This window comes from Rissa tridactyla, chromosome 1 (assembly GCF_028500815.1).
Source record: "Rissa tridactyla isolate bRisTri1 chromosome 1, bRisTri1.patW.cur.20221130, whole genome shotgun sequence".
In the NCBI taxonomy this organism is placed as follows: Eukaryota; Metazoa; Chordata; class Aves; order Charadriiformes; family Laridae; genus Rissa; species Rissa tridactyla.
This window is the reverse complement of record NC_071466.1, coordinates 1,007,804-1,031,479: the sequence shown is the minus strand read 5'-3', so window position 1 is coordinate 1,031,479 and position 23,676 is coordinate 1,007,804.

The following is a 23,676-nucleotide window of genomic DNA, read 5'->3' as shown; positions in this document are numbered from 1 at the left end:
AAATTCGGGTCTGGTACAAGGGCAGAGTCCTTGAGAAGAGGAGGTGCAGGACGCGGAGCAGGGGAGTGCAGGCAGCGGATGGGGCACAGCCAGGCACCGTAGACCCCAAACGGTAAAAAACTCAGTAATTATCAGTTAAAAAAACTGCAGATCTGGAGCTGGAAAAACTAGTTTTAGGGGTAATGAAGAGAACAAAGCAATAACATATGTAGAAGGCACCATATATAGTGCACTTGGGTGTAACCTGGCGCTGCAGACCAATGAAGAAAGAAAAGTGTGAATATATATATAAAAGAGGAGTGCTTTCTTTTTGCCCGTAAACAAGATTTTGAATGTAACCATACAAATATGACATGAGGATCTATTAGAAGAATAACTGGGACTCTGATCCACACTGTGATCAGCTGAGGACGTAGCAGGAGGCTGAGAATGGAAGAAAAGTATGTTATTTCAATAGGAATGGGATCACAGGTTTCACTAGCCGAAATTTTGTTAGTTCAGTTCTTAGCATTATTTAACGTAGATTGTTTTTTCTTCAAGTCTTACTATAAAATATCTCCCAGTCGGTATGAATTCCTATGAACACTTTATTCTGATACACTGTATATTATGTGCCACTGTCTGTGTTTGTACTGAATCATTAATTTTCTTGTGTGAGTACAGTAAAGATGCATCTATTATTGTGAAATATTTGAAAATAGGGTATTTATTGCTTGCATTTATTTTGGAACATCAAGGCAGAAGCATTTCTGATCGATTCTCTCAAGTTTCTACACATTCAGTACTGGGTTGCCTTTTGCAGTAATTTCTCCCCATTATTTGAAGATATGAAATGCTGTAGTTTATTGTGCTGACAAGATTCAAAGAAGTTTCCTATCATTTTTTCTTCCCAAGGGAAACTGCAATTCGTAGCAATTTTCCACTGCTGAATTTTCATAAAAGCACTTGTCTTAGAAGTTTTCGTATAATAGTCTGTTATAGGAGATAGTTTTATTGCCAAGGAAAGAGAAGCAGTAAAGTCATTCAAAGCTCACAATGGCACACTCGCTCTTTCTTCTTTCAAAAGAGCAGAGTAGGAAGTATTATTTATTCCCTTTTTTAACAATTAAGGAATCCGCCAATACCCAAAGAACAAAATAATCTTTTAATAGGTGTATATTTCTCTAACTCATAAATAGTTTGTAGTAATCCACAGCAGGGATATCTGTCCCTTGCAATTATTTTCTTTCTTGAGATGCATGCACTCCAGGAGTGTTTCATTAGACTTTCCGTGATGAGATATTTTTACTGCTCTACAACATGTAATCATGAACTGAGCCAGAAAAACAAAACAAAACAAATCTTCAGGTCAATTTTACAAGTAGTTGTATGTATGTGTGTGAGTCTGCAAATTATATATATTTTTATTTCCATGTGTATATTACCACACTGTGGGATTTTAATTCCAGACAGAATTCTTTCCAGAAACCCTTTTCTCATAAAATATTCTCCCTATTTGTTTCAGATGTAACTTCAGACATTCCTAATGAATGTGACAAACTGCTGGGATCGCTCTCTGAATGTTCCAGTTTTTGCTCATCCCCTGACTAGAACAGGCAGACAAGAATGCAGAATTTAATTTACATACAGGGTAAGTATTTAAGTTTTACTCAGTTTTATAGAAGAAAGTACCATCTTTCATCTTCCCGGGGTTGAACAACCATAGCCAACATGTCTCTCTGCACTTTCTCTTTGAGTGCTGCTGTGAGATCCAGGTAGCAAAAAGCTTCCACTTCTTGTGGATGGTGAGAACCATAGGTGCAACTAGCAGCTGTTTCAGATGCTTTTGGCAAAAGTGAGAAAAGCATGGTGAACATTTCTTTGGCGATTTTCCTGCTCTTCACAGTAGAAACTAGACTGAGGAGTCCATTGCCGTTCCGGCCTTTATCATCTAGCATTTTGAGGGAAGTCATCAAGCAAAGACATTTTGTTTGGTTTTTTAAATATGACAGTTAAGAGCTTCACTGCAAGGTACACTTGGATATGAGCTAGGCTTTGTCTTAAATTATGCTTAAAAGAGGCAGAATTCCATGTTAAGATTAAGTACAAGATTAAGACACCTACCTTTAGGCTACATGAATGTTAGCAAGTAATTTGTCATAGCAGAAGTAGATCAGCAGAACGAAACAGGTCATACCCATCTACAGGAAGGGCCCAAAAGAGGACCCAGGAAACTTCACTCCCTGGGAAAGTAATGGAACAAGTCTTCTTAGAAAGTATTGCTAACCAAATGAAACAAGTGATTGGGGAAAACAGCACAGATTTACCAAAGACAAGTTATGCCAGACTTACATGATCACCTTCTACAACAGAGCAACATCTTTTGTTGACACAGGGAGAAGAGTGGATGTTGTTTACCTGGTCTTGAGCAAAGTGTTCGACACTGTTTTCCACAGTCATCTTCTGGACAAGCTGGCAAGATACAGATTGGATGGGTGGTCTGTGAGACAGGTAGAAAATTGGATCACAGGCCACATTCAGCGGGTGATGATCAATGGTTTTTACCAAAGCTGCCAGCCTGTCACAAGCGGGGTCCCCCAGGGATTGATACCGGGCCCCACGCTGTTCAACACCTTCATAAATGATCTGGATGTTGACATGAAAGCACCCTCACCAAGTCTGCTGATGACACCAAGCTGGGTGGTGAGGGAACGCATCAGAAGGGAGAGCCATCTTATAGAGGGACCTTGACAGGCTGGAAGAGTAGGCTACCAGGAATAGTATGAAGTTTAACAAAGACAAGTGCAAAGTCCTGCACCTGGGATGGAATAACCAAAAAAAACTGATAGAAGCTAGGATCTGCGTGCTTGGGGAGCAGCTGTGCTGAAAGTTTGGTGAACAAACTGGACGTGAGGCAGCAGTGCGCGGCTGCAACAACAAAGGTAAATTGGATCCTGGGCTGCATCCACTAGAGACATCCCACTCTATTCAGCGCTTGTCAGGCGGCTCCATGAGTACTGGTCTACACGATTCAAGAAAGATGTGGACAGACTGTAGAGGGTCCAAAGGACAGCACAAAGATGATCAAAGGGATGGATAACTGTCCTATGAGGAAAGACTGAAGAAGTTAGGTCCCTTCCCTCTGGACAAGAGGAGGCTCAGGGGGAACCTCATGACCGTTTCCAGAACTTAAAGGGCAGCTAAAAAGAGGCTCCCTTCACAAGGAGCCACATCGAGAAGACAAGGGGCAATAAGTACAAGTTGAACTAGGAGAAGTTTCACCTCGACGTAAAAAAGAAATTTTTTAGAGTAAGAACAATCACTCACAGGAACAACCTCCTTAGGGATATGGTAGAGTCCCCATCAATGGAGGTTCCAAGATGCGATTGGACAGGGTACTAGATAATCTCAAACAGGCTCCCTTTGCCCTGAAAGGTTGTAGCAGATGATCTTTCAAGGTCCCTTCCAGCCTAGGCTATTCTGTGATTATATAATTTGGTGTTGCCACCAATGTATCTATAGCATTTGCCACCTGATGGGTTTAGAAATAGACTAGACTAGACTAGATTAGAATATTTCAGTTGGAAGGGACCTAAAATGATCACGTAGTCCATCTGCCTGACCAATTCAGTGCTGACCAAAAGTTAAAGCACGTTATTAAGGGCATTGTCCAAATGCCTCTTAAACACTGATAGGCTTGGGGCATCATTTATTTGGATCAAGACTTTCTCTGGCGCTGTGGGTCGGAAGTGCCCACACTGTGTATGATTTGATGTTCTCTGGATGACCATAAGTTGACACAGTCCCTCATGTGTACATTCAAGGTGGGACTGCTTTGTGGACTGAACCAATGCATAGTAAGTGGGAGCAGCTTGAGGATCAAAGCCAAAATACTGGTCCAAGGTTGTTAGATACAAACTTAGGTGTCAACGTGTGAAGTCCTTTCCTTGCCTTCCATCATAGTCAGCTGAGACAGAGGTGGATTCAGATGCCTAAATTTAGGTTCATAGCACCGTTTCAGGCACTGAGGTATCTTGTTTGGCTTCAGGTGCTGCTCCAGAAGAGCAGCAGTCTTCTGTAGGTCTTCCATCAGATTTGCCAACTTCATAGTCGGTTTAGCCTTGGCTATTATAGATCATGCCCTTAGACATCTGCTTTTGTATGAGTTGAGTCACTCCACTGATGGTGTTGACTAACTACATTGACTAAAGCATGAATTCAAACACTCAGCTCATGTAGACACTCACATTTCAATGTCTTGTTTTGATGCTGAATCCCACCCTCAAATTTCAGTTCAGTTACTTAAATTTAGGTATCTAATGCTCATTGAGATACCCTAGACTAGGTGAGATACATTCACAAGGCCAGAAGATATGTCACGAGACTTAGAGTAGTCCACACTCATCTGGAGCAACTGCTAGAGGACAGAAAGGATGTCCTGACACAGAATAGCCTATGTTTAGGAAACAGAATTGAGCTTCTGGTGTAAAACCTTTGGTTTATTACTATTTACATGATTCCATATCATTAACATATTTAGAAAAGCAAAGCTGTTTATTCTGTTCGTAACAAGCACTTACAAATTCTTGGATCTTACACAGGACATAAATATCAGGCCATTCTGTAAATCCACTTTACATTGCTCGCATCTATAAAACGTTATTCATTTGCTGCGCAAGCTAAAATTTAGGCAGTAAAAATGTTATACGCGAATTAGACTACTGTCAGCCTGTGAAAAAAGGTAAATAAATCAATAAAGTCCATGAGCATATGTAAGGAGTGAGATAGCATAACCCTTTTAACCGTGCTGGTTTATATCTCCAGAAAACCATCACACCCTCTCCACAGACTGTGTCTTTGGTTTTACACACTGTAAACACAATGTGATATTCCATCTGCCAGATATTAAAAACGGTGTGGTCAGCTGATAGCTGTGCTGCCTGTATGAGGCCATGTCTTGAGTCTGCTGAAGTTAATTGGAACAGCTGTGGAGAGATTTTGAGGATAAACTTTCCGTCATTGTTATTTAACGTCATTCTCTTACACAGCCCCATGTATGTGCATTAAAGAGCGCTAACTCTAGTAACTAAGTTTGAGTACACCATTTTTGAAATGCATGAGACCAGCTGGGAAGAGATAAAACCATCGTTGATTGTGGAAAATGTCTTGATATTTTTCATAACAAAGTCACAGTTATTTTGCCACGGTACAAAATTATATTTTTCAGCTGTCAATGATGCTTCAAATAGAGAAGAAAAAGAGTTGAGACAAACATTATCATTGAATCACTGGACTTTTGTAACTCCAGCAACAATAGTTTACTTCATAATTTCTTTAACTAAAAATGAAACATTTGTGAAAGAATGTGTTCCTAGCTGGCTTCCTGGCTCTGCCTTTTCCATTTACAAAATGAAAGGGAGAAATATTCTGAAAACAAATTTTGTTTATAGGAACAAAGCATTCTGTCTGAAAGAATTAAATACCCGCGTCTTGTAATTTTTCCCTGAAGACTTGCATATTGCCTCTACCATAACTTCTTGATCAACAACGAGTATTACTTTGCAAATTTGCATCACCATTAGACCTTTTGCCATATGGAGGCGACTCTGTTCTCACCTATGAGGAATCAAATCTCTTGAGAGCTGTATCTCAAATTCTCATAATCTTTTGCAAAGTCTGATGAGTCATAAACAGATGTCCTCTGTCTTTTGAACTGCCATCTGTTGTAACTGGCTGGAAGATGTTTGGCTATTTCTGTCAAAGTGTATAAACTTTTTTTTCTGAAAAGCCTATTCCTTAGACAGCATGTGTTAAAAAGTAGCCCTGGAAAGACAGCAGCTGTTTTTTCAGAGCCTTTGCTTCTGTTAATTTTTTTTTTGTTCAGTCCCTTCAGAATGGAAACTGGTTGCCGTTCTCACTCATCCTGAAAGTTTTAAGAACTGTCCAGGCAGTATAATTAGAATTTCTTCACAGCCATCTTCTGCTCCATGGTTCACTACTGTTGAAACAGATGGAGTCATAACAGCTCTCTGAGTCATTCCTAAGCGGGTACAATGTCACTGATGAATGTTTGTATGTGTTTGATGCGTTTTTTTCACCCAGGGGTCATGCCTTCCTAGTCGAAGGAGCTCCTACACTAGCCTGTAAAATGAGTTTCATAAGCACCATGGCAGGTAGGCACTTTATGTGAATAATACACCTATTATGTGAATATGTCTAGCCACAGTATTTCAACCTTTAAAATAAGACCGTATAGGAGTCACTAACTTTCTAACTTGCAGAGACAGCAACATAATTTTAGTAGGTACCTGAGATGTTTTTGGAGTCTTGGAGCTTTCTGTGTGTCATGTTGTTCGGTATGAAGCTTCTTACCATGACAGTGTTCTTACTCCAACCATTCTGAGGGCTATCAGGATTAAATTGCACCCATGCTGCTGTTTTTCCCTCTACATGGGGAATATGATTCCTGTAGTCTCCACTCTTCTTTCTTTCTCTGCTCGAACACCATAAACTACATGCCAGGGTAAGACAAATTGCAGTGCTGCTTTAATTGTGAGTAAGATCACTTGTCATAAAAATTGCCAGTCCCTTCAGAAAATTAGTTAGTGATGAAAGAAATCTCATCTTAACTGCTGCTTAAAACCTTATCCTTAGCTTTCAAATAGCAGATGCTCTGAATACCACAGATCCTCTGTTCTTTTAATCATTCACAGAATTATTGCCCTGTGGTCCAGTGACTTTGCAGAGCTGCCTATTTCATGTGCTGACCCCAGGGAGTTACAGGTTATCACTTCCAAAGAGCATAGCTTCACACCATTCCCTCACATCAAGAGATAACTCATCACTGCTCAGCAAAAAGTTGATTCTCTACAACAGGAAAGTACTTCAGGGAGCTTGAAACTCACTTTTTTTTTTTTTTTCTTTTTAAAATTTCCAGCCCAGTGCACACTTCTACAGCACTGTATCTACTTTTCTGCTTTCTGGCTTTAATTTCAACTCTGTGTATAACAGAGAACATTTATGTGGCATACATAAATAGCCAAAACGAAGATTTTTAACATTATATGTTTAAAAAATGTTTAAACAATGTTTAAACATAACAATGTTTATTCTGCAGTTTTCAACACATGCCTATGTATTTGTCAGTCTGTTCGTCCGTCCGTCCATCCATCCACCTGTGAGGAAGGAAGCAAATACATACAACTTGGAAAGAAAAACTTGTGTCTTTCTCATGTTTACAGAATATTATTGCATTTGAACATGATTCTGACAGATCAGAGTTCATAACAGCTCAAGATATTTCATACTGTATTACAAAAAATAGTCTATGAATGGCGTTTTCTGTTGAATATTCATACCCATACAGTCATACAGTTTTAATGTAGGGAAGGCTTTGTAATATGTTCGAAATAAACACAGTAAATGCAGAAGTAAAGATCTGAACACATGAAGCGGAGAGACAACCTAAAAATGAAAACTGAAGAAAAGAAAGAGAAAGTAGAGAAGAAAAAAGGAGCTGTAAAGGAATCATTCATGAAGAATGGGAAGAAAATCTTTCGTTCTTCCTCCTATTCAGATTCCTATTCTAGCAAGGTGAATTACTTATTCCAGGACAAAAATCGATTTGCTTTCCCATTGACAAAACACAGTCACGGACTTTCAGTTCAAATAACTTCAGATATTTTGTTCAGTGGAAACAGCAGAAAAGAAGAAAGATAAACATCTGCAAGAGATCACAATTATGAATTTAATTTTGTAAGCTCCTTCATGAACCTTCCTTCATATATGAGGGACTAATGCCTAGAAAAGCAAAAGGTCACTAGAAAGGAAACCAAAATACCAACAATAACTTCTTCACAGCAGCTAATCAAAACAGTTGCTTCTGACTCAATAGACTCAAGATGAGGAAGAGAATAAAAAAAAGTGTGATACACATGGCACTGATAGAACTGTGCGTCCTTTGAAAGCGAACCAAGCTAGCACAACCAGAAGAAAAAAATGTTGCTGAAGTAGCGACCAGAAGCAATGAAAAGTAGAAATGCCATTTTGGATCCTACCCAACCTAGGATCCTAGGAACCAACCTAACCAAACCATTGCCCTGGCCTTCCTTATTTGCTGTAAGGCAGAGGAGAAGCTCTTCCTTCCTCGTGTCCAGAGACTTAAGAAAAGGTAAGACAACGTGCTTAGCCTGTGAGCCACAGGAAGATGTTATTTGGCCTAAGGTACTTTTTTGCAAGCCTCAGCAAAGTTAGGATGAGGATCTAAACCCCTGCCAGCTGCTTGGATTTACTGGGGATGCTGCAATAGCCTTCAGCCCTCCAAATCTTATCAAACTGCAATATCATTATTAGCTAATTATATTCTCATCATCAGCCTGTGTCATACATAAGCAGATGTGAGAGCTTTTGTTTTGTTGGAGGAAAACCAGGCTGGAGGGGAATAATTAGCAGTCATAAGTTTAGACTTTAGGGCTTCACAGTGAGTATACCTATGTTTCTGCTCATGTACTGTTGTTGCTACTACAGAAAGAGAGAAAACAAAATTTCCACCTTCAGCTCAAACAGCTCAAGGCTTTTCACAGCTCTCCTGGCACTTTCTTTCCTGCCTTGCATCACGGTGTGATGACAGAGTCTCTCTACGAGGCACAAAATGTCACGTTCAGTTGTAACTCTTCAGCCACTCTTCAGGTGGGTTCAGAGTTTATTGATGGCGATGACCATCACATGTTAAGAAAAATATCCTGTTGTTCCTTGCTACAGAGTTTCATCCACATCTACAGAATCATTTAAAACAACAGGAGAAAAAAAACAGGCTTTTTTGTCAGTTTCAGTGTTATCATGAGTATCCTGAGAGAACGGAGAGGACAGGGGACGAAGAGTCACTTTAACTTTCATTTTTCAGCATCTCCTATTGTGCCTAAGCAGTTTCTAAAGCTTTGAGAAGATTAATGCTTTTTAATAAGTATTCATTTCTTCCTCTCAAATGCCGTGTTGATAAGCTTTTTAGATTAGCAGATAATGTAAAGGACTTCAAAGGCTTACGAAGGCACTCCCAGTTGGCTTCCTGAATACAGCTGGGAGTCAAACTAATTGGCAGTCTGCAGTGAGGCAATTAGCCACAGGATGAAGTAAAATGGAGGCAGAGACCTAACATTATGTATGCATCATTACTCGACTATGTGCTTTGTTTTATGTGAGAAAAATCGCTACCCGAGTATTAAGATAGCTTTAGTACACAAATAACTGAAATTCATCTCCGGGCGGGGAAAGGGCTGAACCCCCCAGTTGCATTCTGTAGGCAAAGTGGCCATCTAAGTAGGGTAAAAAAATTATTTTTTAAAAAGGTATATTTGCACTGCAGACTTTATACTTGGTAAACCAGTACTAAAGAAGGGAACTGAGGGATGTCCTGATCTCTGTCACACAGTAAAATGCAAAATAACTCTACTGACTTCAATTATGTTTTTCTGGTTTTCCTCTGAGGTTAGAATCTAATTCAACTCCATTATGACCACATCAGAGTCCCACAGAAAGAGTGATAAACAAATTCTCCTTGGATAGATACTGGCAGTGAGATAACAGGACTGCTTCTTTCCTTTTTTCTTCCTCCAAGATCACAGGGGCTGCAGCAGACATTCAAAGAGTAACATTCTTTTATAAATGTAAAAATGTAGTGGTGCCATTCAGTGTGACAGATTAAAGGATTTGAAAAATGTCATAAGACTGAAAACGTTTTCACGTTGCTATCAGCAGTGTTCATTCATCATAATTGTCCTCTGGTCTTTGGGGGATTGCACTGCAGTCGTTTGCAATGAGAACAAGGAGAGCTCAGAGCTCTCGGAGCTCATTGCTCGGAGACTGGACAGGAGAACGGTTGGACTTGTTACCCGGAATGATGCAGATTCAGCAGAACAAACCATCCCCAGGAAACCAAATCTCAACTTGAGACCATTGCAGAGGCTCAAAGGAAGATATTTTTTGGTCACAGAGATTTTGTAGGAAGTGAGGAAACATCACTGCTATGCAAGCCATTTCTGTGACCTTCAATTGCTTTGGCTTTTCAGGAATGACATTACTGTTTATTATTAGCTATTTGTATTTTCCATAGGAAGATCTTTACATTTCACTGATAGGTGAGGTGTTTCTTGTGTATGGTATGTACAGGGACTCGTACCTACAACTTCCCATGGCACAGCTGAGAGCCCAGGGCTATAAAGAAATTTTCCTCAAAAGGAAGGAGACGTCACTGAAGCTTGGCCATTAAGTAAAAAGGCTGCAAATCCAGGAAAGAAACCCTGACAGTAGCTTACAGCTGGGAGTGGGAGGACTGAAGCTCTGCTCAGGGGAGTAAACGCTAGAAGATCAGGAGCAAGAACTCCCCACTGTCTTACTGCTGAGTTACAAGATGTATTTCCCTCTTGCTGCTTCTCTTACAACTCTGCAGTGGCTCACCTCCAAAAGGAGATGTGGTATAAGCCATATTCTGCCCGTTCACTAACTAGAAATACGGGGCTGAATCTGTGTTTATAAGCGCTGGGCTACAGTACAGAATAAGTTTGCCGCTGCTGCTCTTCCCTCTCCTCCCCATCCTAACCTGAAATTAAGTTCTCTTTTTGACCTCTACCTTAGACCTCTTAATTTCTCAGTGTACGCTTCAAGTGTATATTCTGTCTCTTTCTCTCTCAAAACCCTTTGGAATCTTAATACTATAAGTTTTCTACAAGTCTTTTTAACCACCTCTCTAAAAACTGGATGTTACAACTAACAATTCATAGAGCTTTGCCAGTTTAGGTTTAGCAGTGGGAAAGAAATAATGCAATAAACACAATGAAATGTGGCTCGATGAGATTATGCGCTACTTTCTGGTGGCAAGTGATGTTATGAGCTTGTCGTCACCAGGAATTTAACTAGGTTTGTTAGGTATTATTCCACATCTAGTTCGGAATTGTTCTCAAGTGGCCACTGCATTCTGAAATCAAAGTGGTGTAATCCTAAAATAGATGTTCTTCTCATGAAGTGGCTTTGTACATTTCTAAATTAATTACTTTGTATTTCAAAGCAGAAAGCCTACAGGGGGTTATACCGAGAGAGCCAAGTTGGTTGCTTTCCACCATGTATCATTAATATCCTCATTGCTTTTTTCCACCCACTTTTCCCCCTTGAATTGAATTTCATCTGTTTAACAGGGTTGATAAGGATGATTGGGAAATCTGGTAGGGTATTGGCACAGCCTTGCTGCCAAGAATAGGAAGTCATTCCTTCAAGTTGTGGCTTGTCCCATGCGTGGACTAAACTTATCTAGAACAGGACAATTCAGGAGGAACACGGTGTTGGTAGATGTAATGTCATCCTCAGAAAAAGAATATTAGTTTTGAAGTACAGATCTCTCTACATAAAAATGACTCCAGAAACACAAATAGTTCTTTGCAGCAGTTTATGACTTCAGATTGAAGAATGTGTCCTGGTTGCTACTTGAGTTTGGGACATGACCACGCAGACTGATGGTTATAATACTTTGGCAGAAAATCCTATGATAAAATAACAGAAAGGGCAGACAGGCAAGTTTAAGAAAACTATTCTATTCTATTCTATTCTATTCTATTCTATTCTATTCTATTCTAGAGGAAGACCTCAGCTTTGCCACCTTATTGCCTTTTCAACAGCAACTCAAGGGTTCTCCAAGCTCAGGCAGTTTTAAACTTGTAAAGGAAACAAGCTTTGAAACATATCTACTTTTTCTCAAATACCAGCTCTTAATTACACCAAACACAATTGCTACCCGGAATTTTCAGCCTGATGGGATGGTGAAGAATGACATTGCTGGCAAAACTCATTGTTCAACAGGTGATCCCTAATCCCTGCACACGACCGTGGTTTTTGTAACAGCGAATTGGGCCTTTCTAGGTTTACACTCCTCCTAAACTATCACTGCAATATGTGTATCACCAGCACATGTTACTGCCTAACTCCACCAGTCAGATCACTTCCCATTATGTATAAATGCATTTATTAAAAAGGCAAATATACTGTTTTCTTTGTGCCTTTGAAAATATTTTATTGCACCCTGAACACAGATATGCCATATGTGGAGTTGCACACATTAAAGGTTCCAGCAGTAGATTAACTTGTGCTGCACTTCCCCATTTAGCTTTTTAAATATTTGTTTGGGTGTTTGTTTCTGCGATGAACAGGATTTAAAATGATATAAAACCAATAATGAAGCAATAAAGTGCTCCCCTGCGCAGAGTTCGTACCGCATTTAATTGGCACAATGGAGCAGTGTACGGCAAGTATTCCTGGATGTGTGAAAGTTTAGTGTTATTGTGCTGCAGATGTTTCTAGGTAACCTTTAATAAGAGTGGGGAATATAGATCTAGGAGATTGCTGCTTGTGCTTTATGAGCACATTTTATAGAAATCTACAGAGATGAGAATGACACAAAATAACGGTGACATCATTGCCCGAGAGCAGGGCACCATTAATGTGTCTCAATGGGAGCCCAATAAACCCCATAGTCATGGTGGAGCTTAGTGTGAATATCAAGTTTGTCTTTTGCAGGCATGAAAATCAGCAGAGGAAAAGTACAGGAAAAGGCTTACAGGCAAGATTGGGAAAAGGAATAGCGAAATTAATTCAGAGACAGGGTAAGACATTATTTTTAACATTATTCTAAAGTATAAATCAATTATATATATTTATGCCTGTACACATATATAATGTCTAGATGTTCTAAATACTTTATAAATTTGATGCCCTTGCTAATAACAACAGCTGCTTAAAACCAGCTCTGGGAACAACTGGGTGAAAATTTTGCAACATAACACTCTATCTTTCTATTTCTGTTGTAGTTTGGTCTGAACTGTTAGTAATACCAACATAACCTGTCTGAAGTCCCGAAAGTCGCTAAACCTGTGTGTCTTAGAAGAGATGTACAACTCTTCGTGTTTTCTGGGCCTTACATCTTCATGCTTTTTTTTTCCTATGGTGTTACATTTCCCTGTGAGTCCTCTTTGCCATATCGTTAACGAACATTACCATCACGGAGTCCAGGATGGCTCACTGGGACAAGGTGCAGTAGTCTGAACTCAGGCTCAAGGAACTTCTTCAGTACAAAGGAGTGTAATCTTGGAGAATATGTACACATATGTTCTCCCAGAAGAAAAAGATGGAAAGCACTGGGGATGTTAACAACTAAAATTCAGCAAGTGGGTAGTAAGTCAGATATCTAAACATAGGTATCTACTACCCTCATATTTATGGTTGGAGTTGTCTTCTTGGAAATCAGGGAGAATTATTCAGTTTTCTTGGTGTGAGCAGGGATATGAGTAGGAGTTTCTTGTGTTCTTTGGGTACTACCAAGTGGGTAGAAGTGGAAGGGGTTAATGCACCAATCTCTCCCTTAATTTCCTTGAATCTTGTTAGAAGTGTCACAAAAAAAACATCACTGCCATACATTATGGATTTCTAAAATATTTTGCCTATTTTATTTCATCTGTAACTTCCCAGTAAATTTAACATGAATTTGAGAAATGTTCTGATTGTCCATAAATTACGGAGTTTTAACACATGTGGCAAATAACTGGTTTATTATGGTGAACTTGCATAAAATTACCATCTCATTACCTACATCCTCCACCAGGGGGAGTTTTCCCGTAGAAATGAAGTCCACAACAAGTTTGGGTTTTGGATGCATTCCCATTTGGGCTGGAGAACCTCAGCAATAAAAGCACATTTAACTTTAACTACTTTAACATATTTCATCTTATGTGATATTGCCTAAACCAAAGGCATTTTTCATTGGATCTAACAGTGACAACCATACTTAATTGTTTTCACTGCATGTTTGAATCAAGATGAGATGTATTTTCTGCATGACTAGAGAGAGCATTGCTTTTAAAATTTTGTCTCCCTGCAACAACATCTACATTTCTGTTCCTGTTTTACTTGTGGAAATTTGAGTTAAATTTGCTACTGGCATCAGTCGTGAAGGTGTGCCAGCATCTCTGCAGAGTAATTCAGATGATTCCTGAAAGTATCCGAAAAAGTCTTAAGGGAGGTAATAAAGAAGATGGAGACAGACTTTTCTGAAAGGTGCACAATGAAAGACAAGGAGCAACGAACACAACTCCTACCAAAGAAAATTTCAAAGTGAGGCTGTAGAATTGTCATCCTTGAAGATTTTTAAAATTTGACTAGACAAGACCCTGAGCTTCCTCCTTTAGCTTTGGAATTAGAGCTGCTTTGAGGAGGCAGCTGGACTAAATGGCATCCAGAAGTCATTTCCACCTACATTATTCCAAGTAGGAACCCAAACTCTGACACAATGAAAATGTTTACTTCGGCTAATGTTGGGCCAATTATTTTCTTCTTGTTGTTCCCTTCAGGATTTCATAGGTCTCCAAAGGTATTGGAGTCTGGGAGACCTCTGTGCATGCTTTCAGCATTGTCATGCAACTGCCATAGAGCTTATTACAAAACAACCCTGTTCTGCTTACTTTTCAAAGTTGTCATAAAAACAGGTAATTTTAATCATTATGATATTCTCTTCCTTTTCTGCAATACTGCTCAAACCGAAAGACTGTGAAAGTTTTTATACACGTAGGTTGCAATCACAAATTTGAATATGCAAGTCAAAGAGAAAAGGGATTGAACAGGATTCTAGGTACCAGGAATTAAGTTTTAATAGCAACTGCAGACGTCCATTCCCTCAACACATCGGACTGAACCTGTGCCCTCCACTACTTTGGTTCCGCACGAACATGCACTAACCAGGCAGATCAACCCCATGATAAGCATCATGGCTTCGCAGTCCTCCTTTTGTTTAAAAAGCTGAAGCATATTTTATTTCTGTCACTTAAACACTTGCAGTAGCTACCTTTAGAGAGTGAACAATAATGAGTTGTTACGTGTAGCTGACTGGCTCGCATAGCTTCAGCAATCAACGTTGTTTATCTTGCTTTTGTCAGAGGTAAATCCATCCTCTCAACATCAAGATTTTTGCACTGAAGGTCTACAATACCGACACTGATTATTTTTTTCTCCTAAGATTTCCAACACTTAAATCATTTCATGTACATTTATTTCCGTGGGCAAAAATGAGGCATTTTTAAATAGAAATTTGTCTACCTTTTTTTTTTGCTTTGTAAATTGGCACGCCCTATATTCAATATACTCAATGAATACATTCCATATATTCTACGTAGAATAGCACTCCAATCTGTCTGGCCAAGGACTGTGACTTAGAAGTAGGATCCCTGGGAGGGACTGACATTAATTAGATGTGACGGCCACCCAACACACACGGCTCGGCGCAAGATCATCCAAGTGTCAGGAGCTCAGCACATTGCAGCAGGAGCTTCTGTCCTTGACAACAGAGAGGGGTGAAACCTAATCTCACGTGCTTAAAAAGGAGTGTGCAATATTCATTTCTTAAAATCGATGGGAGAAGTACTATCTCATTAAGAGTGGGATTCTTTAATTGTTTCTTGCATTTTTAATGTGATAAGTAGGACTCTGTCCCGAAGTACAGCAAAACCACAGTGCGGTAATGCGGGAGTGATGAATGTTTGGCTCTGAGAGTCTGTCACACATCCAGCTATGCAGTACAGGCAAATTCAGCCAGATGTTAAAAATGCCTGTGCAGGAACACAGATAGAAATGCCTCAGCAGGAACTGCAAGCACGGAGTATCTTTAAAGATTAACTTAGCCCTGGCCCGGTAGACCTGATTCAATGAAGCGTTTGGGCATATGATGCCTGGGGACGTCTCCAGATTAAGGGTTTGCTCTGGATCTTCATAAAATCACTGAATTTTAAGTGTGGCTTTCAAAGTAAACATGTTTAAGGGCACTGAGAACTGGGGTTGGAGGAATGAGAGGAGTAAATGAATGTCAGAGAGGATAAAGACTGGAATCTTGATTTAGGAGAGCACTCAAATTTAAACACAAGCCCAAAGTGCTTTTCTGCACAGGATGCGTGGGATGAATCCATGCATTGCGGAGTATGGCATAATGCTTAGTAGAGTGTGAAATTAATAAGAGAACATGACTATTTAGCACTTGAAACAAGTGTTTTAATCTTTTAATTCCAGCACTACTAATGGCCTAAAGCTTCATAGGTTGGAGTATTTCTTGTACTCTAGACTCCTTTAGTTTCCTAACCTGAGCAAAGGAAAGCAAAAAGATGCTGAGAGCAGCACACCTTCTTCTATGAACATTGGCCAAAACATCTAAGCTTGTGTTAATAGTCTGATAACAGTAAATATACACGGAGAGACAAGACCAAGTGGAAGAGAGCACACAGAGTGCAAGTCCTTCATCTTCCAGCGTCTCTGTTGAGTCATCTTTATGTAATATTTATAAGAGCAGCAGGGCATTTTATGCTTTTCATATGTGATGTGGTTTTATAATTTAGGAAAACTTAAATTTAAGAAATGTTGAAAAAGCAGTGCTGGATACTGAGGGTGTTGTAGTCTGTCACTATGGAAAGCTGAAGTTCCTCCCAGAAGGAGCTGCCGCGAAGAGATTACAGTGTAGAACTACTGGTTATTTGTTTTTCCATGAAGTGATGTGTGATTAGGAAAAAGGAGACGGACTGTGAAGGAAGACTAGACACTCATCTTCCTCTGAGACGGGCAGTGGAAGATTTAGTTGATTTTGAATGGAAATGATCATGGTTAGGAGCAAGAGTAAGGCTGGGTATGAACAGCCTTTTCTTCCATATTGACTACTGTGTTCTCTTGGACAGGTCTAATACAGACATGGTTCTTCTTTGGCAGCAATACTGATGCACATTATCTCCTCTTTCCTCTCCAATTTTTATCAAATTGCCGTTTTGTTTGAACTTTGAATCAATTACAACGTTCCCATTGAGGTTTCTGGGGATTTTTTGTGGGTCTTTCTGAACTAGTGACACTTTTGTGAGAAAAATATAATCAGCTCCAGGTTACTTTATATCATGAAACAGAAATGCATTTTAACAGAAACATTAGGAGGTGATCGGCTTTTTGGGATAAACCATATAACTAGGTTCCCCCTTTTTAGCTGGTGGAATGCATTATTGTTCTTTAGATTTTACAGATTTCAGTGTTAAGTACAGACTAGAAATGAGTTTCACTGTGGACCTGCAATGATGCTTTGCTTTAGCAACAAAAAGATGAAATAAAAAGGAGCTGTAGCTATTTTTGTGATTATATAAAATTTGTTTTGCAGCAGCTTGAAGAACAGACATAGAACAGCCATCTTTTGTGCTAGACTTGATACAAAACTGTAGTCAACACTCACAAAAGAATTTAGACTTTTATGAATCCATTCATGCACGATATTTTGACACTGTGACCTAATATAACAATACGTGAAGTAAAATATGATAGAACAGGAACAGACGATACAAAATGTCCAGCCCAATCCGCTAGTACATGATTCCCTTATTTTAGCTTGCTTACATCTTCGTTTGCTATTTTTTTCATAGAATTGCTTTTTATTCTGTGGTATAACTGGCTTATAATCTTGTCCGTATATTCTACAAAGAACATATTATTGATATTATTATTAAAAAATATTATTATGACAATAATAGAGTTGCCTGTCTGGAATTTTGTAAGGCCTTTGACACAGCCCCCCACAACATCCTTCTGTCTAAATTGGAGACATATGGATTTGATGGCTGGACCATTTGGTGGATGAAGAATTGGTTCGATGGTCGCATCCAGAGGGTAGTGGTCAATGGCTCAGTGTCCAGAAGGAGACTGATGACAAGTGGTGTCCCTCAGGGGTCTGTACTAGGACCAGTACTGTTCAATGTCTTCATCAATGGCATAGTGGGATCAAGTGCACCCTCAGCAAGTTTGCAGATGACACCAAGCTGAGTGGTGCGGTTGGCACACCTGAGGAACAAGATGCCATCCAGAGGAGCTTGGACAAGCTCAAGAAGTGGGCCCTTGTGAACCTCCTGCGGTTCAACAAGGACAAGTGCAAGGTCCTGCACCTGGGTCAGGCAACCTCCGGTATCAATATAGACTGGGGGATGAAGGGATAGAGAGCAGCCCTGCCAAGAAGGACTCGGGGCTACTGGTGGAAGAAAAGCTGGACGTGAGCCAACAATGGTGCTTGCAGCTCAGAAGGCCAACCACATCCTGGGCTTCATCAAAAGAAACATGTCCAGCAGGTCGAGGGAAGGGATTCTGCCCCTCTGCTCTGCTCTGGTGAGACCCCACCTGGAGGACTGCGTCCAGCTCTGGGGCCCCCAGCACAGGAAAGACATGGACCTGTTGGAGCAGGTCCAGAGGAGGGCCACAAAGATGATCAGAGGGCTGGAGCCCCTCTGCTGCAAGGACAATCTGAGAGAGTTGGGCTTGCTCAGACAGGAGAAGAGAAGGCTCTGGAGAAACCTTATTGCAGCCTTTTGATACTTAAAGGGGGCTTATAAGAAAGATGGGGACAAACTTTTTAGCAGGGCCTGTTGCAATAGGAAAGGAGTTATGGCTTTAAACTAGAAGAGGCTAGATTTAGACTGGATATAAGGAAGAAATTTTTTACAGTGAGGGTGGTGAAACACTGGAACAGGTTGCCCAGAGAGGTGGTGGATGCCCCATCCTTGAAAACATTCATAGTAAGATTGGAAGGGGCTCCGAGCAACCTGATCTTGTTGAAGATGTCCCTGCTCATTGCAGGGGGCTTGGACTAGATGGCCTTTTAAGGTCACTTCGACCCCAAATTATTCTATGATTCTATGATTCTGTGATTCTGTGATTCTATGATTCTAAGACAACAACCCATGAAAAGTTCCTTTGTTCAGGAGCATCCTTTATAGTCATTTTCATGGCATGAGACTGTTTCTTTTTTTCCTTTGTTTATTCTTCTTCCAATGATATACTGGCATGAATGATACCTACACAAAATATGTACAAAGAAGTATTGCAACATGTTGCCCAGAGAGGTGGTGGAAGTCCCATCCCTGGAAGTTTTTAAGGCCAGGCTGGACGGGGCTCTGAGCAACCTGATCTAGTGGGAGGTGTCCCTGCCCAGGGCAGGGGGGTTGGAACTGGATGATCTTTAAGGTCCCTTCCAACCCCAACCATTCTGTGATTCTATGATTCTAAGTAGCTTTGAAAAGAGAGACCAAAATGGAGAACAAAACCAGATACAAATGGAGCGTACATGAAGACGGACCAGTAATATGCTGAGCTAGTCCTTTGCTTGTCTCTGTGATGACTTGCTATTTCCACTTTTTTGTTAGAAATATCGCAAGACCTGTAAATTCACAGATGACATTTTTTAGAGAGAGGAAGAGGCAAAATCTAATGGAAGATCCCGCTTTTCTGGGTTAAAGTGAGGTAGGATCTAACACATTAGGAATGAGGCCCCTTGCCAAGTCTCTGTTGCCTCTTCTGGTCATAATGACCATATCATTAGGAGTATCTGCTGATCTAGGCAGCTATCCTTTTCCTCAGGAAGCTTGTCCCTAACTTTTGGGTTTTTTCCTGAAGGTTTATCGTCCCCCAAAACTCAAATGTAACATGCCCACAGGAAGGCTCTTGGGCCAGTGTCGGAACCCAGATAGATCTCAGCGCAGCTGTACTTCTTCCATCCCTTCCCCTTGCAGCTCAGAGGCAATGCAGTGCAGGAGAACAGTATATTCGGTTCAATGTGAAAATGAAAATGCTTCAGTGGTTAAAACCTGTCCTGAACGTAAGAGGGTGCTGAGCTCAATGCCATTGTGTGTCCTAGAAAAACAGCTCTTGCATGCCAAAATATCCCTTACCAGGAGTACAGGGTGGGAAAATGGACAGAGATTCCTTAACACCTCACCCGAACTACACATGTGCGTGTTATTCTGTCACGTAAAGAGGTTTCTCTTTCAACTCAGTCATCTGCTCTTCAAGACCTAGTGGGAGCCGGGCAGAGCAAGCTGCGTGTGGGTGGAATGAGCCCCAGCAGCAGACAATGAGGCAGCAGCACTCTTTCCAGTTTAACGAGGGCAGAAACGAAAACCTCATGAAGTAATCAATGTCGTGAACGTAATGAGAATGTCTTTTAAAAAATCCCACAATATTTCTTGCTGCTAAGGCACAATAGGCATTAAAAATCAGCACCTTAATGCTAGATCATTTGCAGCGTCAGCATTTCTTTGTGTATGTTTCATATCAAGATGTTTTTCTGCCACCATGCCTTTTATCTTACTGAGAAAACTACTGCATCTTACAACAGTAGGTTAGATTATTCACTTACCTTAGGTGCAGAAGCATTTCCAGAAACACATTTCATAATCTTTCTGATACACTGCACACAACATATATGCATACACGATATTTTATTAGCAGAAAAGACCGTGACTTAACATTTTAATACCATTCTTAGAATTTTGTAGGAAGAAGAATAAAACCAAATAATTTCAAAGAATTATCCACAATCCCTGCAAAAACATTATTTTTTTCCCACTAAGAAGGCTCAAAAAGTATTATTCCCTTTCTTTCAAATGCCTCTGTCAGAATGGCTGTGTTATGAGATCTGAAATATACCAAGCAGGAAGAATCTTAAAGGCACAGTTGAGATAAGGCTCAGCAATAAAGTAGGTGTGTAAGCTTACTGCAGCCACTCTTGTGTGGCCTCATACTTCACGTGCGGTCAGTAATTATACCACAGGGCCTTTGAGCCACGACCCATAACTTTCAATTAACACCTTTTAGGGCTACCTCCATTGTGTATAGCTGAATAATAAGAGAGATTTTGCTCTACCACAGCAGGCTGATGGTCCACCTACTGAATAACACTGTTGTGTTGGTGCAAGAGCAAGTCTTGAGTCTCCGAAAGATTGGCAGATTTGTGAGCTTTGAAGCTCTGTTGCAGAGAAATTCTTAAAGTTACCCTAAAGAAATCGGTACTTTTGCTATTTTTTCCTAATTCACTTAACATCTGATTAGTGGAATGTGATGGTAGAAGGCTGTTTTTCACTAGCTATAACTCTGCTTTATCCAAATCTCCCCTTAATAGGACTATTTCTAGGACTTCTGGGCATACAGAAATCTGGGTATTGGAGAAACCACAAAGCAGTGAGATGCTAAATCTGAGCTAAGAAGTGATGTTGAAACGCAGGATAAACACAGTGAGGTTCAGTATTGTGCTAACTTGACAATAGTTCTATCAGGTGCATGAAGCATAAGGAACTTTGCACGTCTACTCGGAGTGTAACTCACGAATCTGAGCTGATATTTATTCATGCAGCGCAAGGACAGCATGTGACTTCTGAACTAATTATGAGATTAAGTGGTGCTGAGATTTTGTGTTGTTCCTGTGGGAAAGGGTGTCTCCCAACTGGGATTTCCATACACATTTATCTTGGAAGGCCATGTAAATCACGCAGCTGCAGCGCAGACCTATGTGTCTGAAAGGCAATCTACCCACACAAATAAGCAGTCATTACACTAAACTGTGGCATCACTGCATATAAATTGTCACAAAATTAAAGCAGGAAAATGTTAATGTCCTTTACAGGAGGTACTATTAACAATAAAGTCCAACCAAAAAAAAGTCTGAATTGCCGTACATGTCCACACTGAAGACTTTTCTTTCTTGTTTCTACTGTACAGAATGAGATGAGGCAAAAAGATTTTCCAGGGTAAGGTGAAAACAGCACATTTTATTCATCTTGATAAATGTTCCAGGTCATTTTCAGCACATAGGAAAAAAGAAGAACAATGAAGCTCTTCAAGCTTGCACGACATTGTTATATACTTCAGAATAGGAAAATTTACAGTTCACATAATTTGACAGCTACTGTGTTCATTCCATTTGCCCGTACTAAAATGAATGTTCTTTGGGCATGAAATATGCATATAATTTGGTTTTAACCTGGTGAAAAAAAGGCTAAGTCGCTAGAAATTAGGAGACTGATTTCTAAAGAAAAGAAATGGATTTTGGTGGCTAAAGCTTTATCTCAACTGATTGTTCAAAGGAGCTTAACATGTGGATATAATTTGCTAAAGGATTTCCCAGAGGGCTAATATGGTAAAAGAAGTCAGATGTGTTACATGATTAATACAGCTGCTTTGTCATCATAATTCAAGTGGTCATCAATTAGATCAGTGTAATGGGGTCAACGACAAACTGTCAAAACTGTACAGACCACAAAGGGGACAACCACTGAGACAAAGAGGGGGAGAAATAGAATGCAACAAATGCTAAACTTACATCAATTTGCGGGCTGATACAACGTATTCTTATTATAGATTGACTAGCTAAAACCTCAGAAATGAGTTATGACAAGGTTGATACGCTTATAGTCATTTAGAAGCGGTAGCACACCTACCAAATGACCTGGAAGGGAACATTTGCTGCAGCATGAATATTGGCTAAAATTAGCTAAAATCTCAGGTTCAAAAGGGAAAATTTATCTCCATAATCTATTACTGACTGACAAAAGATAAAATATAGGAAAGTAAGATGAAGGTAAGACATAGCCAAGAAAGAGCCAGCTGACAATTAACGAAAAACCAAGCATCAGTAAAGTGACGCCTCACTTTGTCTTGTAAAAGGGTATCAGAGAAGATGCAGGCAGCGTCTTCACCCATGAGCTTTTCCATTGTATTTTCTCCCCGTGTCCTCTTGAGGAGGGGGAGTGACAGAGTGGCTTGGTGGCCACCTGTCAGACAGCCAAGGTCAACCCACCACAACACGTTATGCAAAGGGACATTTTACATGTTGTTAAGAATTAAAGTGTGAATGCTCAGGATGCCAAATTTCCTAGCTCCAAGTGATTAACTGAGGAACAAATTTCCTAACACGCAATATGATTCTTGCAGAGCACAGGCCAAAAAGTTGCTGACCAATTACCCTGGCTTCCTATTGGATGAGGGCGGGTAGATCCCAAAAAAGTTTTCAGCTGTCTTCATTCCACTAACTGCATGACATAAAAAAGAGTCATCCTGAGCCAGGCCAAGGGTCCAGTGGCCTGTTTCCACAAATCGTCAAAAGCAACGAGGTGAGAGTAAGAAGAGTGCAAGTCCTTGATATTGTCTCAGCTCCTAGATATTCCTAGCTCAAGAAATTCCCAAGTTGTGTTTGGTTCTTCAGTAGATTCCACGTCCACTAATTTGTCTGGTCTCTGAGCACACACAAAGCCTTCCTGGGCTCTCACGCAGTCCTGCTGCCCTGAGGTTCTTGCTGTGTTAGGGAAAAGATCTGAGAAAAGCTAGCAGAATGATCTGAGAAAAGCTTATTTTTGTTGTCATCGTTACGAGCAAATAAAAAGATTTCTTATTAATGACTGCAATCTTAGACAGCCTAATGACTCGATTGCAAAGATTTCTGTGACTGCCAGACCACCTCCGGTTTTAGTGAAGATTTCTGTGAGCCCAGTCACTCACCAGTGCCTTATACGGCACAGAAAAAGCAGGCACAAGAAAAGGTGAGAGAAAGAGATTCAGCTTCTGGGTTGAAGTGTAGCCCCAGGGAGGTGGACTTTTAAATACCCTACTGGAGATCTCGTAGGGAATTGGTCCATGTGCTGCATGATGGGTACAGTTCGGTAGCTCAGCTACTGAATCTTTCCCCTTGGTATTCCTATCTTCCTTACCAAGAAAAGAAAGATACGCTTGGGACTTAATCTAAGAGGATGGTTTTCTTTGATCTTCACCCTATTAGGGGTATTGCTTTTGTATAACAGTCACCAAGGAATAAGAAAGAAATTGTACATCACCCTT